Consider the following 12,217-nt stretch of genomic DNA (forward strand, 5'->3'; position numbering starts at 1 on the left):
CTCTTCCAAAAGGTTTCTTATCATTAATTATGATAATTCTGGATATTCTTGGTATTCACAGGAATGTCCAAACCTTTTTTGACTCTTGCAAAGTTCTTGGCCTCAATGACTTCCTATGGCAGTGAGTTCCACAGTCCTTCACTGTGTGAAGGAATTTCTTTTATCAGTTTTGAATTTTCCCACCTTTTAATTTTATTGAATGCCCCCTTAGTCTTGTGTTCAGGGAAACCAGAAGTTCTGATCTCCTTTACTGTGGCTATTCCTTATATTATATATTTTACTCCAGTATGATTAGTCCACTTCCATAGTTCAACAATTACCCTAAAGCAGATTAATTATACTGAGATGAAGTCACATTTATGCTAGAATAGAGTGTTGACATGAGGTATTTTATCAGTTTAGCTTTAGTGGTATAATTATTCTGCTATAGCTATGCCAGTCAGTCCTTAGGCACTTGCTCATATGTCTTAAAAATGATTTAGGCTCATCAATGTTTATGAACATTTTACCGTAGAGGTCTCGCTCCGTTTATCTTTGTGACATGGAAGCTTGTGCCCTTTGTTGATATAATGTAATAATCTATATGATTTTATGGACATTTCACTTACACGTTAGACTGATCATTTACTTTTACTGTTTTTAATAATAATTGGAGGTAGAGAGGAAAGAAAGTTCCTCATTTTCCTTTTCTTACAGCATTTGGTCAGCTACTGTGTAGCCTTTTGCTGCTACCTCTGAAGAGGGCAAAAGAAGCTATAAAGGACCTTTCCAGCAAGAATGTAACAAATATGTTCAATTTAAAATGAAGAACTGTGCAATAGGCAGGTAGGAGTTTAGAACTGATCTGTGGGCAGGGGAAATTGACTGCCATAGCTACTTTGCTGTTCAGATTTTTAACAATAAAAATAATTACTCAAGATTAATTTTTTTCCACTAAACCTCCCCACATCTTTGACAAAACCTAGAGTTTCAGCTCTTCCAATCATTTACCCTCTGGAAATTCAGCAACAGCTCTTTCTTTGAATATATCTGGCTCACAATATTAAGCCAGGATAGCAAAGATGATGTTAACATACCAGGCTGTGGAGTCTAAAGAAACCCATGGTAAATTCAGTGCAAATCCTCCCATTTTAATTCATTGTTAACGTGGTAAATGAAACATACAAAAGAGAAGAGATCTGGAATTCAAGCTCCTGTTCTGTTCTTACTTGTTCTGGTGTAAATCTGGAGTAACTCTACTGAAGTCTGTTCCTCAGCTGGTATAAATCAGTTATACTAGCTGAAGATGTGGCCCATAATGCCAAAACTGGTGTGAGTGAGAAGAGAATAAGGACCAAAGCACCTACGGCAACTGTACTCCTCTGCCTTTTATGGGATGCATTACTTTTGCATAGGGTTTTCATGACACAGTCACATAACATGGGAATGTGACATGGCATATGGATGATGTTGAAGAGGTCATGTTCAGTAGTGTCCCCCACCAGGCCAGGACCCTGTTGTGGTAGGCACTGTACAGATATAGATAGATAGATAGATAGTCCTTGCCCCAAGTAGCTATTTAGACTGTAAGCTAATAGTTAACAGGCGGATGAGATGGACAGATTAGCGGAAGAATGGGACCGTTAGGCAAGACAGGAAGTTTTAGCCTAAGTTAACTGTGTGCACAATAAAGTAGTCATGCTAATGACTTGTCAATGCTAATTAATAGTTCTTATTTTGATCTGCAAACAGTAGTTTTTATCACAATTCTGAAATGAAATCAGAGTGTTTTTATTTCCAAATCTAATATCAAGCATCCCTTTTGAGTTTGCTGAATTATGTTTTCTAAAACACCATATTTTGGACATGATGTACTTGAAATGGGATTGTTTTTCTGTCGAGCAGGCATGTCTGTATTGCAGTAAGCTCTACAAAGGTTTTTGTGTTTACTTAGTACTAAACAAAACTGCATTTTTATGACTGTTATAAATACATGGCACCAAGCTTTTCAGAAGTGACTAGTGATTTTGGGCACCCAACTTCTGCGTCATTGTAAAAGGGCCTGGTCAAATCAGGCCCCTTTAAGTTGTCTCAGGTGAGGCACCCACTAATGACTTGGGAAAGTCTTGGCTCTGATTTATTATACAAGGGGAATAAGCTATACCAGTAAAAGGCACCTTTATCCTGGCATAGCTGCATCCTCACTACAGGTTGTAAAGTATAACTATTTTAGGTAAAAAAAAAAAAACACCCTTAACAGGACTAGTTATACTGGTACAAAATTTTCAGCCTGCTCTTAACTAGGCCCCCCTTTTTCCACTTGCAGTTTTGCATTCACAGTTATTTGTGGACACAATTTAGATCTTTACAGGTTTCTGTACCTGATCTGTGTAAACAGTCACATATTGAGATGTCTAAATGACCTAAAATATGCCTTAACTTACAACTCTGTATCTCATTCTGCATATTCTGAGCCATCCAGGCCCCCTGAATTCCGCAATCCTTTAACTGGATTCTCCAGAGGGAAAAGAGGGAAGGAATGATCTGATGGGTAAGGCAATGGACTGGGGTGCAGAAGAGCTCCATTCTATTCCTGGCTCTGCCACGGGCCTGCTGTGTGACCGTGGGGAAAGGACTTCACATCTCTGCTTCTCCTTCTACCGAACAGAGGTAATGATACTGACCTCCTTTGGTGAAGTGCTTTGAGATGTAGGAATGCAGAGTGTTGTATAAGAATGCAATTAATTTTATGGTTGTTGTAAGGTTCTAAAATCTGTTTTCATATGAACGGTGTAATTTTAACCTGTTAATTCCAAAGTATCTACCACCCGAAAATGACACCTTAGGAACAGTGTCTTTGATGAAATGACTGTAGCACTGACACTATTGGAGGGTTGCCAGTTTTGGTTGGACGTATTCCTGGAGGTTTCAACACATAACATAATCTTTAATTAAAGATTAATCTTTAATTCCTGAAGACTCCGGGACAATCCTGAAGGGTTGGCAACCCTACAGTACTGCCATAGGCCATTTAACATGCTGCATGGAGCGGTGGCTGCTCCCCTCTATTGGCCAATATAGTTTCCTAGGCTGGAGTGGAGACTCTCTGGGTGTGCTTGCACTCTAGATCCCTCTGCTTGTGTTTGTCTGCCTACCTCCTTTCTGACTCACCTCTGGCTTCTCTAGTGGCAAAGATACTCCCTCCCCCAGCTGACTCCTGTTCCCTTAGAAACTACCCAGCTTCTCTCCCTTATCCCTGGGTTTTGAGAAAGGGTGAACCATGGCAGTTGGGAAGGAGGAAATTCTCCATGCCAGGCTGCAAAGTATCAGTGGAACTGCTCTAAATCTTAGGGCTGCAGTAGGCTGCCATCTGCATAGAAGGATTTAGTTGGTTGGATCTATGAAGTCACAGATCCATTGACCACACCACTTCCTCTCCTCTACTCCCCACACAAAACCTCTGCTCTTCTGGTGCAAATGCAGTCCCTACAGAACACAGCTCCATGATACTATGAGGTTGCATGGCCCTCCTCTGGTTCCCTCTCAGATCCCAGCCTCCACTTGTGCACACCAGAACTCCGCTGGTTCTGCTATCTTTTGTGCTTGCTCACCGAGGGCTAACAGGAGACAGGATTTATTCCTTCATGCTTAGTTAACCACAGCTATAGACAAACATCTTGTACCAGTAGGAAGATTTGGGGTCCTTCAGTTTGTAAATGTTTATCACTGCATGCTACTGGCAAAAAAAATGTTCTGTCTTCTAACTTTACTATGCATCTTTGATGCAACATTCCAAACTACGATCGTTCAAAGCTACCATTACAATTTGATTCTGAGCTCTTCAGAAGTATTGGGAGCATAAGCTTTTGTGGGTAAGAACCTCACTTCTTCAGATGCAAGTAATGGAAATCTCCAGAGGCAAGTATAAATCAGTATGGAGATAACGAGGTTAGTTCAATCAGGGAGGGTGAGGTGCTCTGCTAGCAGCTGAGGTGTGAACACCAAGGGAGGAGAAACTGCTTCTGTAGTTGGATAGAGTTAACAGCACCCTATACTGAAAACCCACCGACCGCTACACCTACCTTCATGCCTCCAGCTTCCACCCCGGTCACACCACACGATCCATCGTCTACAGCCAAGCACTGAGGTACAATCACATCTGCTGCAACCCCTCAGCCAGAGACCAACACCTACAAGCTCTTCACCAAGCATTCTCAAAACTACGATACCCACACAAGGAAATAAAGAAACAAATCAACAGAGCCAGACGTGTACCCAGAAGCTTCCTGCTACAAGACAGGCCCAAAAGAGAAACCAACAGAACTCCACTGGCCATCACCTACAGTCCTCAGCTTAAACCTCTCCAACGCATCATCAGTGATCTACAACCCATCCTGGACAATGATCCCTCACTTTCACAGACCTTGGGAGGCAGGCCAGTCCTCTCCCACAGACAACCTGCCAACCTTAAGCATATCCTCACCAGCAACCACGCACCGCACCGTAACAACTCTAACTCAGGAACCAACCCATGCAACAAACCTCGATGCCAACTCTGCCCACATATCTACACCAGCAACACCATCACAGGACCTAACCAGATCAGCTACAACATCACCGGCTTATTCACCTGCACGTCCACCAATGTTATATATGCCATCATATGCCAGCAATGCCCCTCTGCTATGTACATTGGCCAAACTGGACAGTCACTACGCAAGAGGATAAATGGACACAAGTCAGATATCAGGAATGGCAATATACAAAAACCTGTAGGAGAACACTTCAACCTCCCTGGTCACACAATAGCAGATGTAAAGGTAGCCATCTTACAGCAAAAAAACTTCAGGACCAGACTCCAAAAGAGAAACTGCTGAGCTCCAGTTCATTTGCAAATTTGACACCATCAGATCAGGATTAAACAAAGACTGTGAATGGCTATCCAACTACAGAAACAGTTTCTCCTCCCTTGGTGTTCACACCTCAACTGCTAGCAGAGCACCTCACCCTCCCTGATTGAACTAACCTCGTAATCTCCATACTGATTTATACCTGCCTCTGGAGATTTCCATTACTTGCATCTGAAGAAGTGAGGTTCTTACCCACAAAAGCGTATGCTCCCAATACTTCTGTTAGTCTTAAAGGTGCCACAGGACCCTCTGTTGCTTTTTACAGATTCAGACTAACACGGCTACCCCTCTGATACTTGAGCTCTTCAGACTCTCTTCTATTATGTGTCTGTGTTAGGAACACTACAATGGGGTCCAATCCTATCTGGTATCTCTGGGTGCTACCATAATACAAATAATAAATAAAAATAGTTGTTAAATACTTGCCTGAATTATTTGTAAAAGCCCTGCCCAGCAAAAATATGGGACTTCGGCTACTACTACAGTTAGTTATTGCTGGCAAAGGTGGCTGGCTTTTTTTTTAAACTCCCTGATAAGTCATTCAAAATATGAGCTCTGCAGAGTGTTTTAGTTCATTATGCTTTTAAGTGAGCTAACCTAAATTAGAATCTCCTGAAATCAATAGTTCATTTTTATCACCGAATTTTCTAACTGTCTCATATAGATCATATAAATTATCTCTCACGGCACTTAAAAGTTTATAACAACATAAAACTACTGCAAATTTGGTGTTAGGAAAATCGATATTTTATGGCTGTTCCTTATATAACTGCCATATTAAAGGACAACAACTATTCCAATTGCAGATTTAGCCGTAGAATGCACTATATGCTGCCCTTTAATATAGCAGGCTTGAACCATTATTATTTGCAATGTCACAGGATGAAATGGTGCACTGCTTAGCCATACTGACATTATTACAACAAAAAATAAAGATAAATTCTTTGTGTCGCAGAACAATGCAGACTAGGAAATTCAAAGTGGAAGTTAAAAGCACTGTCATGGTCTATCGTATTAGACATAAGAACATTTTGCTTTCCAAAAATTGCTACTGTCTGAGTTTGATACTGCTTCAGTTCCCATCTTAAACTAAATGTTTCTGTGGCTGTTCCAAAGCTGTCACACCAGAGGTGATTACATTTCATTGGTGGATGATGTAATCAGAACAGGATGCAATTTTTTCATCAAAACATTGATTTTCCAATGAAAAATGGCTTCTTGACCACAACAAAACTTTTCAGAGAAAATTTTCATTTTAGTTATAATTTTCCATTTTTTTGACCAACACTGGAAAATGAAAGCTTTTTGGGAAAACAAAAAACAATTCCTGGGTTTGGGTTTCATGAATGTCAAAAAATTAAAAAAGAATGACAGGACATGATTAATTATTTTTAATTTCCCATGAAAAATAATTGGAATCTTTTGACTTTTTACAGATATGTCCTTTGGCATCAGATAAATCCCTCTGCAGGAAAACCCCACAGAGGGGATTGGGAACTCTGTGATGGCATATATGGAATGCACCTCCCACCCAAAATGCGCAAAGGGTAGGGTTTCAGAAGGCAATTGGATGGAGGCGTTCTGAAAATTCTCCCATGTTTTCATACATAGATGTGGAGGAAAAAGCTGAGGGCTACTTCCTGCATGCCTTCCCTTATACCAATCAGAATATGGCTCCCCGAGGAAAAGTAGTCTCATGGGACCCTACTTGCAACTGCCTTTAGCCTGTGAGAGGAGCTGCGGGTTAATTGGTAGAGGGAATTTCCAAAGTTTTTCACCAGCTAGGCACTTAAATCTGTACTTTGGCACCTACTTCAGCATTAAGTGGAAGGCCAGCCTAAGGGTCATTCAGCATTTAAAGCCCTACTTCTAGTGTTTAAGTGGATGTGGTGCACAGGCTCTGGGCTGCAGGGTGCATCTGACTATTGTAATAACACATGTGTTGCTACCCTGAGACCTTTCTGCCCAATGTCAGCATGCAATGACTTTTTTTAAATCTAGATTTGAAAACTCCTGGGTGTGGTGGGGAGTTATTTTTATCATGGAAACTGTAGGAGTGTGTGGCCATCCTTCCCTGTCAATCTAGGATGGAGGCCATGCCTCCTTGCTGTCCCGTTCCTAGAAAGGCAATCTGAAAAGGGGGAATCATAGAATCATAGAATCATAGATTATAGGACTGGAAGGGACCTCGAGAGGTCATCGAGTCCAGTCCCCTGCCCGCATGGCAGGACCAAATACTGTCTAGACCATCCCTGATAGACATTTATCTAACCTACTCTTAAATATCTCCAGAGACGGAGATTCCACAACCTCCCTAGGCAATTTATTCCAGTGTTTAACCACCCTGACAGTTAGGAACTTTTTCCTAATGTCCAACCTAGACCTCCCTTGCTGCAGTTTAAACCCATTGTTTCTGGTTCTATCCTTAGAGGCTAAGATGAACAAGTTCTCTCCCTCCTCCTCATGACACCCTTTTAGATACCTGTAAACTGCTATCATGTCCCCTCTCAGTCTTCTCTTCTCCAGACTAAACAAACCCAGTTCTTTCAGCCTTCCTTCATAGGTCATGTTCTCAAGACCTTTAATCATTCTTGTTGCTCTTCTTTGGACCCTTTCCAATTTCTCCACATCTTTTTTAAAATGCGGCGCCCAGAACTGGACACAATACTCCAGCTGAGGCCTAACCAGAGCAGAGTAGAGCGGAAGAATGACTTCTCGTGTCTTGCTCACAACACACCTGTTAATGCATCCCAGAATCATGTTTGCTTTTTTTGCAACAGCATCACACTGTTGACTCATATTTAGCTTGTGGTCCACTATAACCCCTAGATCCCTTTCTGCCGTACTCCTTCCTAGACAGTCTTTTCCCATTCTGTATGTGTGAAATTGATTTTTCCTTCCTAAGTGGAGCACTTTGCATTTGTCTTTGTTAAACTTCATCCTGTTTAACTCAGACCATTTCTCCAATTTGTCCAGATCATTTTGAATTATGACCCTGTCCTCCAAAGTAGTTGCAATCCCTCCCAGTTTGGTATCATCCGCAAACTTAATAAGCGTACTTTCTATGCCAATATCTAAGTCGAAATTAGCTGTCTCTGGCATCCAGGGCCTCTGAGCTGGGCTGGGCAGTAATCAGGCTCTTGGGCTCAAGCCCTCAGGCAGGGTGAACCCCCAGACTGTCTAGGGATCTGGCCCTCAAGCAGGGCAGAGCAGTAAATAGTTTAGGAGCCAAGCCCTCAGGCAGCGGAACACCAACAGTCTAGGGGGCTCTGACCCTCAGGCAGGGCAGAGCAGTAATTTGTCTACGGGCCCAGGCTCTCAGGTAGGGTGGGGTGCCAAATAGTCTAGGGGGCTCTGGCCCTGTGGCAGGGCCAAGCAGTAAAGAGTCTAATGTACTAGCTCTGGCAGACTGTAGAGCAACACAGGCCTCCTGGCCTTAGGTGGTGTAGCCTATAGAGCTAGTTTGCTTGCTTGCTTCCATATAGATCTTTTCTTATGAGTTTAATCGTTTGTTACATTATAGGTTTGTTATTATAATAGGTTTATCAGTTTGTATTAGAATATTTTAGCTATAATGCAAAGAACCTACAAGCAACATCCAGTATGTTAAGCTAAGGCAAGTTAACATATATCTGTTTGAGACCTTTATCTTAGATAGGTTGCGATGAGCTAAAACATACAGTGTATATATGTTTGTGAATTTCAATAGATAAGTGGGCAGGTTAAAGCAAGTTGGTAGGTAAGACCACCCAAGTTCATGGCCTTTTTCAGACTTAACAGGTACACCACAAAGAAAATGGAAATAACCGGTTAGGACAGAAATAACAGAAGTGAGGATGAGCTGATGGTTTCTAATAGTTACGAATATGTCATTAATATGCATGACCATGGCAGCCTATAGAGTAAGTGTACCCTAACATTTTGTGAGTGAGGAAGTTAAGTTTGGACATGGAAGAAGGGCACTTAGAGCTCAGACCCTATCATAGGGCAACCCACCATGTTGGGCAGGATCAGCTTGTTTATTGTTAGTTCGTCATTGTTAGCTCTTAATTGTTAGTTTTAAGTAAATTCTAAGTTAGCATTTCTAGTCTTTCTATAAAAAGAACAGGAGGACTTGTGGCACCTTAGAGACTAACAAATTTATTAGAGCATAAGCTTTCGTGGACTACAGCCCACTTCTTCGGATGCATATAGAGTGAAACATATATTGAGGAGATATATATACACACATACAGAGAGCATGAACAGGTGGGAGTTGTCTTACCAACTCTGAGAGGCCAATTAAGTAAGAGAAAAAAACTTTTGAAGTGATAATCAAGATAGCCCAGTACAGACAGTTTGATAAGAATTGTGAGAATACTTACAAGGGGAGATAGATTCAATGTTTGTAATGGCTCAGCCATTCCCAGTCCTTATTCAATCCTGAGTTGATTGTATCTAGTTTGAATATCAATTCCAGCTCAGCAGTCTCTCATTGGAGTCTGTTTTTGAAGTTTTTCTGTTGTAAGATAGCCACCCGCAGGTCTGTCATTGAATGGCCAGACAGGTTAAAGTGTTCTCCCACTGGTTTTTGAGCATTATGATTCCTGATGTCAGATTTGTGTCCATTAATTCTTTTGCGGAGAGACTGTCCGGTTTGGCCAATGTACATGGCAGAGGGGCATTGCTGGCACATGATGGCATATATCACATTGGTAGATGTGCAGGTGAACGAGCCCCTGATGGTATGGCTGATGTGGTTAGGTCCTATGATGATGTCACTTGAATAGATATGTGGACAGTTGGCATCGGGCTTTGTTACAAGGATAGGTTCCTCGGTCAGTGTTTTTGTTCAGTGATGTGTGGTTGCTGGTGAGTATTTGCTTTAGGTTGGGGGGTTGTCTGTAAGCGAGGACAGGTCTGTCTCCCAAGATCTGTGAGAGTAAAGGATCATCTTTCAGGATAGGTTGTAGTTCTCTGATGATGCGCTGGAGAGGTTTTAGTTGGGGGCTGAAGGTGACAGCCAGTGGTGTTCTGTTATTTTCTTTGTTGGGCCTGTCTTGTAGGAGGTGGCTTCTGGGTACTCGTCTGGCTCTGTCAATCTGTTTTTTCACTTCAGCAGGTGGGTATTGTAGTTTTAAGAATGCTTGATAGAGATCTTGTAGGTGCTTGTTTCTATCTGAGGGATTGGAGCAAATGCGGTTATATCTTAGAGCTTGGCTGTAGACAATGGATCGTGTGGTGTGTCCCGGATGGAAGCTGGAGGCATGTAGGTAAGTGTAGCGGTCAGTAGGTTTCCGGTATAGGGTGGTATTTATGTGACCATCGCTCATTAGCACAGTAGTGTCCAGGAAATGGACCGCTTGTGTGGATTGATCTAGGCTGAGGTTGATGGTGGGATGGAAATTATTGAAATCATGGTGGAATTCCTCAAGGGCTTCTTTTCCATGGGTCCAGATGATGAAGACAACACGGCTGCTACTCTGAAACCAGTCTTTCTATAGCTTTTAGCTCTAGCTTCTTCTAAGTTCTTCACCTCCCACTCAAGACTTGAAGAACCTTGACCATCAAACTCACTTGACATGCCAGAGGCAATGCTAGTCCTTTGTCGCTTATCAAGGAAGGGTGCAAGTATATTAATGGAGAATCTTTTATAGCATATAATACTACATGTACTGCTAGAACAATATAATTGCTTTTGTAATTGGTTGATTATTTGATTACTACTCCATTACTATTCTATTTATCTCAATAAAAGGCTTAGAGCTGCCTTTTCTTCTCAGTGTAAGTTTCCTTGTCATACATCCCAAGGGTCTCTGCAAATTCTTTTATCAGATTAATTGGCGAGCCTATAACCCATATTATCTAAACAATATTATTAATCTCCCATAAAATCAGGCAACCGTGGGGAGGCTGCCACCTCAGGGGTGGGGCTGGCAGCAGAGGGTAAGGCCCAGGGCCCTGACGGGGGCAGAGGGTTCCACCATTGTGTCAGCGGGGAATCCAGCCGCAACATGATGACCTGGATTCAGGCAGCAATGCAGCCGGACTAGAATCATTTGTCCCTGGGCTACTTCCTCCCTCCCCTCATGGTGTACCTGGATCCTGGGGTACATCTCCCTGGGGTACACCCCCAGTGACAGTCCCAGCAGCTCCTCGGTGTCTGGGGTGTCTGGCAGCTCTTGTAGGTCTGGTGAGTCCTCGGTGCAGCAGAGGTCCTCTTTGGGTTCCCATTCCAGCAGCAGGTGGGGACATCTGTCTCCCTTGGCAGCTCCAGCCCAACTAAGCTGCACAGCCTTCCTTTTGTACTTCCTGTCCCACCCTTCCGCTTCCCATGTGGCAGGCCTGGCCTTCCTGGTTTCACCCACCAGGGGGCTGGCGGTGGTGCCTCCCTGTCAATATCAGAGGGAGGCCACAAACCCTTGCTATAGAGACACTAACTCTTATTTTACTAGATCAGCTCAAATGATAATGCTATAACGATAAGTCCAGAACCTTAATACATTGAAAACAGGAAGCTGGTGCCAAATTTATCAACAGACTTTTAATAGACTCTTCAAATGTCATATTAAATAGAAAAATATCAGTATTTACCAGTTTCATACTATCCATGGTATCATCAGATAGCTGAGGGACTTGATTACAGTCATCATGACAATGCTATAATAAAGGATTATGAATTGTTTGTTGCTGACTTGGGACCAATCTTAAAAGATTGTATTGTAAGACCAGAATTCAGTCTCTTTTAACTTTATTGTATTAAAAAGTTACAAAAACTCACTGTATGATTTTTACTATGCCCCAGCCATGAGAGACCCATTATTTAATTCTTCGTTTATTTTCCAGATGCTGTATATGCACAATGTAAAGGGTGCCCAGAGAATGCAAGCAGGAAACAGGCATATGGTAGGCATCTATAACTTATATGCATGTGGAAAACGCCATTAAAATTAGAACTTGTACTGTGTGTGTGTGGTGGCCTCTCCAAACTAGAATTCATTAACTATTGTCACAACCGGATAGCTCCAGTTTACAGTGCACCATTTCTTTCATGCTGGCAGGGTACCAAGGAATCTCACTATCTACCATGGGCCTCCAGAACCAGCCACAGCAGCAGCAAGAAAGGCAGGGTGATCTAGGCCTATTACTTGTAGTGTGCAACATATCATGGAGGTGTCCTCCTGGACTGCTCCTTGATGATAGACACCCAATAGCAGCAGCAAAATTCACCACTGTTCCTTTGTCTGGCTAGGAGATTGCCGCCCATCCTATGGAATGCAGACCTAGCTACATCAGTGCATGCATGTGTTGCCAATTCTCATGATATTTGGTGGTTTTCATAAAGCCCC

At 42.4% G+C, this 12,217-nt stretch overlaps 1 long non-coding RNA gene across 2 annotated transcripts in view; it reads left to right on the forward strand.

Moving 5' to 3' along the window:
* LOC122172536 (uncharacterized) overlaps positions 1–12,217 on the forward strand; it is a 68,802-nt gene that overhangs the window by 54,413 nt on the left and 2,172 nt on the right. For both annotated transcript variants that reach the window (XR_010598962.1, XR_010598961.1), the window contains exons 3-4: positions 697–2,649; positions 11,715–11,774. This is a non-coding gene — a long non-coding RNA (uncharacterized LOC122172536). The remainder of the gene's footprint in view (positions 1–696; positions 2,650–11,714; positions 11,775–12,217) is intronic.

This window comes from Chrysemys picta, chromosome 2, assembly GCF_011386835.1.
Source record: "Chrysemys picta bellii isolate R12L10 chromosome 2, ASM1138683v2, whole genome shotgun sequence".
Lineage (NCBI taxonomy): Eukaryota > Metazoa > Chordata > Testudines > Emydidae > Chrysemys > Chrysemys picta.